Here is a 6000-nt window from a genome sequence, read left to right on the forward strand (position 1 = left end):
CTCTCACGGGCTAACCCTGAATTTAGCATTTAGTCTGTCCACGTGTTGCTCTGAGACAACAGATGGTCGCTGCTCCAAAGCAGCAGTTCCTGTGCTACAGCCAGGAGCTGCTAGGAGCGCATCCCACCTTGATGGTTGTAAGTAGCCTCAGACACATACAGTACGAGAGTAGACAGATACAGTACATACAGTACGAGTCATGGCTGGACGAAACACCTCGAAGCATCGACGAAAAGCCTCTCGCCTGTCCATGGTGGGGGCAGCTCAGGCCGAGGCCAGAGTCACCGGAAGGTCTGTCTCTTGGGTCGGTGTGGCAAGCTTTTGGCACTATTTATCCAACGGCTCAAAATCCCGTCATAGGTGGCAGCATTGAAGCTTACAAGCTTCAGAGTGGCCATGGTGGAGAAGGAGAAACTCATCCTCTTGGGGTCGAGGTACTCAGCCAAGGTCTCCACGGGAGAGTTCCAGCCCACTGACTCTGCATCACTCATGACTCATCACTCAAATACATTTGTCTAAGTAAGTGAATCATCTATCCATCAGTCATCATAATAAAAATAAATCTATGCTAAAACCAGGGGCCACTGGTAGTCCAATGCTAGAAGAAGGAAGAATTATCAAGAGTTGGTTTCTTGAGAAGAGGCTTGACTCTGAAAGGCAGTTGGGACAGATCCTGTGGATCGAGAGGAATTGATTATGGTGGTAAGGAAAGGAAGGAGGTCTTTGGAAATGGATTGGAGAAGGAGGGAGGGGATAGGATCGAGAGAGCAGGTGGTTTCCCGCTTGGATGTGACCAGTTTTAGAATATCATCATGGGAGAGGGGGGAAAGAGCTGATATACCAGAGACCAAGTGTAGCGCAGTGGGTTTGGGAAGAGTGGTAGCAGTTTTGGCGAGAGGTAGAGAGAAAGAGCTAATTAACCTTCTTTTCAAAGTAGGTGACAGTCATCTGCAGACAGGGAGGAGGGAGAGGAAATGGGTTGAGGTGTGAGGAAAATGTGGAGAACAGTTTCCTTGGGTCAGAGGATTGACCAAACAATTGGGAGCAAACTCACTAACTGAAGGATATAGAAGCTGTCCTTGTGTATGTAAACGTTGAGGCAAGCGGGACACGCAAGATGAAAATCCCACAGAACCTCCGCTAACAAGAGCATATGCCTTCTTCAATCTGTTTCTCTGTCACTAATCGGAATTCTATTGACCTGGAGGACGAGAATAAAGAGAAAATAAATGGTCTGGAGATGTCACCAACCAATCAGACCATGCAGGGGGGAATAGCTAAGACAGAATCTTACCAAGGTAAGTGTAAATTCCCCCGTGGCTAGGCCCACAGTGACTCGTATGCTAGCTAGCTCGAATACATGCAAACGAGCCAGTACTAACACATGAAACGTGTTGACGCACTATCTGACACACAAACTCAAGTTGAACCTTCAAGGAACTACGAGAGAAAGTAGCCAGGTAGTGGTTCATAGTAATTACCTCGTGTGGGTTTATTACTAGCCAAGCACTCTGTTGTTAGCCAGCTAGAATAGCAAAAGCTAGCGAGCCAGGCTAATAACAGTGGAGTTGGGGAAGCAGGCTAACGGTCGTGTACCATTGGCTAGCTAGTCAAGTTTTTCAAAGCCGCAACCAAGTGTTCACTCATGCAGAAAAAACAAGGGGGCAAAGTAGACTCTTTCTTTCACTTGTGTAGTAAAAGAGATCTTTCACTTTGTGCATCAAAAGAGGGGAGCACCTCGACAGTCATGTACACTAGAGAGCTCACCCACCAGCTTGCAACAAAACTCGTGTGGCACCCAAGAGAAAATAGCTAGGCCAGTGGCTAATCTCATCTCTTGTTGGCGAACCAAACTAGAGAGAACTTTGCTCGGTAAGAGTGAAGCCTAAATCAGCTGGATTCCTGTGAGGAAGAATAAGCAACCTAACGCCCCGGAGAAAGCTGTGAACTTTCCAGTGGAACAGTTAAGCGAGGTAGCTAGGTTCTATCGGAACACTGCAGATGGGCTTGCGAATAAGCGTGTGAAGAATGAAATGACAGTGCATTGCAGTTGCCTATATAGGCTGAGCTGGGGCGGGGTCAGCCATGCAAAGCACTCCCAGCCTGTTCCAGGCGTCATTGAATAGGGTTTCAGCGAATAGGGCACACAGGGGTGCATATCCCATAGTAAGATGTCGAACCGAGTCGTGTTGCCTATACTACAACTGCTTTTTAACTGATAAGCTAGCATAACGATCGCCAGAAAGTATGCCGTCTGGCTATGGTTAGGCTAGGTTAAGCCACCTTGCTAGGCAGCTACACTACATAGCCAAAAGTATGTGGACAACCCTTTGAATTAGTGGGTTCGGCTATTTCAGCCACACACATTGCTAACAGGTACATAAAAGCAAGCACACAGCCATGCAATCTCCATACAAACATTGGCAGTAGAATGGGCCGTACTGAAGACAAGTGGCTTTCAACGTGGCCCTGCTAGAGCTTCCCTGGTCAACTGGAAGTGCTGTTATTGTAAAGAGGAAACATCTAGGAGCAACAACAGTTCAGCCACGAAATGATAGGCCACACAAGCTCACAGAACGGGACCGCCGAGTGCTGAAGCGTGTAGCACGTAAAAATTGTCTGTCTGTCCTCGGTTGCAACACTCACTACCAAGTTCCAAACTGCCTCTGAAAGCAACGTCAGCACAAGAACTGTTCATCGGGAGCTTCATGAAATGGGTTTCCGTGGCTAAGCAGTCGTACACAAACCTAACATCACCATGCGCAATGCCAAGCGTCAGCTGGAGTAGTGTAAAGCACACAGCCATTGGACTCTGGAGCAGTGGAAACGCATTCTCTGGAGTGATAAATCACGCTTCACTGTCTGGCAGTCTGACGGATGAATCTGGGTTTGGTGGATGCCAGGAGAACGCTACCTGCCCAAATGCATAGTGCCAACTGTAAAGTTTGGTGGAGGAGGAATAATGGTCTAGGCCTGTTTTTCATGGTTTGGGCACCTTGATTCCAGTGAAGGGAAATCTTAATGCTATAGCATACAATTCTCTAGAATGTCATTGTATGCTTCCAACTTTGTGGCAACAGTTTGGGGAAGAGCCTTTCCTGATAGTTCGCAGACCCATTGATTCCAGAAGGACCTTGGTCAAAATTGTTTATAAAATCATGTTATTGTTTCAATAAAAACTTGACTGAGTTTGGATTGACTGTGTATTTTTCATTGTGTGCAAATGTTAATGATGGTGGAGTACAGATAGAAGAGTAGTGGCAGTATATTAGACGACATAAAGATAGTAGGTCCATCCAACTATTTCACTTTCTTTCAACTACTCAGCCATCATCCTTTCTTCCTATTGCCAGCCACTACTGCTTTATCAGTATATTTCATACTTAAGAAACTCCTTAATTGTATTGATCTTTATATCCCTCACCTCTTTCATCTAAACATCCCCTCATTCATCTATCTATCTATCTATCTATCTATATCTATATAGCTAACTTTCTCTCATCTGTCTGCCTATATGCTACCCTCTGACCATCTTTTATCCATTGGTCCATCCTACTATCTCACTTTCTTTCAACTACTCAGCAACTATTTCCACAACCACAAAAAGCTCCCACCCCCCCATACAACCTCTTTCCAAGTCAGGGGGAGAGTGACCTAAACCACAGTCTGGAGGTTGCACATCATTTTCACTTGAACGATTTGTAATGTTTGTGAAGTTTGCCCTCTCGTGGGACAGGTCTGTTATTGCATTGTTTTGCTTGGACTGTGTGAGTATTGACCAACATTGGTCTACAAATCCTTAAAAAACCTTATTTGTCACCACAGGAATAACTTTATTCCTTGTCTCTCTTCTGGCAGCATTCTCAGGTCATGCCCACTGGACCACAGTTGGCCCAACAGCAACACATCATCAATGACTCGGTGAGCAACACGTTGCATTACGACATAGCTAATATTATAATGTCATCTGATACTGTGATAAATTTAGATGCGTATTGACAAAATGTAAGAGTCATTTTATTTAGGTATAGTATCTAGTATCCTCTGTTTATGTTGCATTTCAGGACAAGGGCAGTACACAAGATCAGTTTGACCGTCATCTTACAAGACCGCCGCCTTATTATAAGCAACCACAAAGTTTGTTGGGAGTCCAACAAACAACCCTATTCACAGGTATATTATTTGTTTTGAATATTTAATATATTGGCCATAGCAGCAGAATATGTACTCAACAGTATACCACTGGTATAATGTCAAGTACATATTGTGCTGCCATGCCCAATATATTAATTTAATTTCTATAACAGTACAAATAAACCTACAGTGCTAATGGCCCCTATTGTTACTGTATGCATTTAGGTTTGAGTTCCTCCCAGTCTTTGACTAGCAATGGGCCTGATCAGAGTGATCTTCAGTCCATGTCCTGTCATCTGCCAAACGGTCCGGCTGTGAAGATGACCCCTACATCCTCTGAGAGAAGATTTGGGAGTGGGCCGGATAGAGAGGCTTGTGTGTTGGCCAGCTCCAGCTCCAGCAACACAACAACCAAAACAGGATTGGATTAAATCAAAATAAACCCAGATTCCCAGGGCCTAACAATCAAGGCAACATTTTTGGGGTGAGCAATGTCACAAATGTGCAGCACCCTAGGACTACAGTATGTCAACAACCTATGGGAATGCCTGGGCAAGGACTGGGCATGTGGACAAATACTAACATGGGTTGGGCTTCAGGCGCCAAACAAGCCAATGTCATGCCTGGACTTGGTGTCAGGAGGCTGCTCAACCCACTGCAGTCTCAGGGGGTGCAGCTGGACATGGCAAGCCGTCACTACCCACAGAGGCACATAGGCCCCCCCAACCAGGTGGCAACAGACATTGGAATGCTCCCTCTCAAACCTGGAAGCAGGAGCACTGCCCCCAGACCTAGCCAGCCCATGATGCTCCCTCTACCAGCATTAGCCAACCTCAACCAAGCGTCCCCTGAACAGAGGGTACCTGGAGGCACCTTAGCAGCACTCAGTCACAACCCCAGCACCTACCAGAGAAACCGGGTCAACCGCCTGACCTTTGATTTCCTCCACGAGGGAGATAACACAGTCCCAGGGATCAACACAGACTCTGACTTCATAGACTCTCTGCTAAAGTCTGGCTCTGGGAATGATGACTGGATGGAAGATATAAACTTAGATGAGATTCTTGGCACTCATTCTTAAGTTGGCATTCCATCAGTGGTGGTGCACAATTCTCACCATTGAGTTCATGGCAATACATAGTTATTTCTAGTCTAACTCATAAGGGATTACATTTGTAAAGATATTATGTAATTTTATAAACTCAACATATTATTTGTTATCCAATTATATTGTACTGTTTTGTGTATTCCTGTGAAAACATATTCTATATAATGTTTTAGTACTTTCAAAGATTAATTTGTTTCAAGGGTCAATTGAGTAAGAACCTGGTTTTCTGTGACAGTATCGAACCCTAACCCTAACCATGCTATTTTCTAGCCACAATGCTTTTCCAGTTTTCCAGTAGATTTGGACCAGTTTGGTATTAGCTCAATAGCATACCCCTGTTGTTTTGCATCCAATATTTAAGAATCTAATCAATAAAATGTTTTTTAATAAAGTGTGGTCTCTGTCTTTCTGAAGTTGAAACCTGAACGATGTGTATTTAAACAAGGCAATACAAGTACACAAGCAAACAGTATGAACTACTATGTAGAATGTGTATGCTTAATGAATAGCATTATTTGAAGTCATATTGGAAAATTACAATAACCCATTAACCATTCCAAAGAAATAGACCGACTTTAGGGTGGGCTTACAGGAAATGGAGATTTCTCTAATACCTATTGGTGACATCAAAATAATTAATAATTTGCTAATTTTCCTTTTAGGCCTTCACTTATGTATGCAGGCTATAGGCATCGTCTTACGACAAGTAGCGCGGCTCCGTCCACACTGATCTGTCTGAAATTAGACGTGATATAATA

General features: G+C 44.3%; 1 pseudogene across 1 annotated transcript in view; it reads left to right on the plus strand.

Moving 5' to 3' along the window:
* Positions 1–5215, plus strand: part of LOC310824013 (mastermind-like protein 2) — an 82894-nt pseudogene extending 77679 nt beyond the window's left edge. The window contains exons 4-5 of the transcript in view: positions 3859–3921; positions 4377–5215. The product of the transcript in view is annotated as a mastermind-like protein 2 (transcript). The remainder of the gene's footprint in view (positions 1–3858; positions 3922–4376) is intronic.
* The last annotated feature ends 785 nt before the right edge of the window (positions 5216–6000 follow it).

The sequence above is a fragment of the Argentina silus genome (assembly GCF_951799395.1).
Source record: "Argentina silus genome assembly, chromosome: Y".
Lineage (NCBI taxonomy): Eukaryota > Metazoa > Chordata > Actinopteri > Argentiniformes > Argentinidae > Argentina > Argentina silus.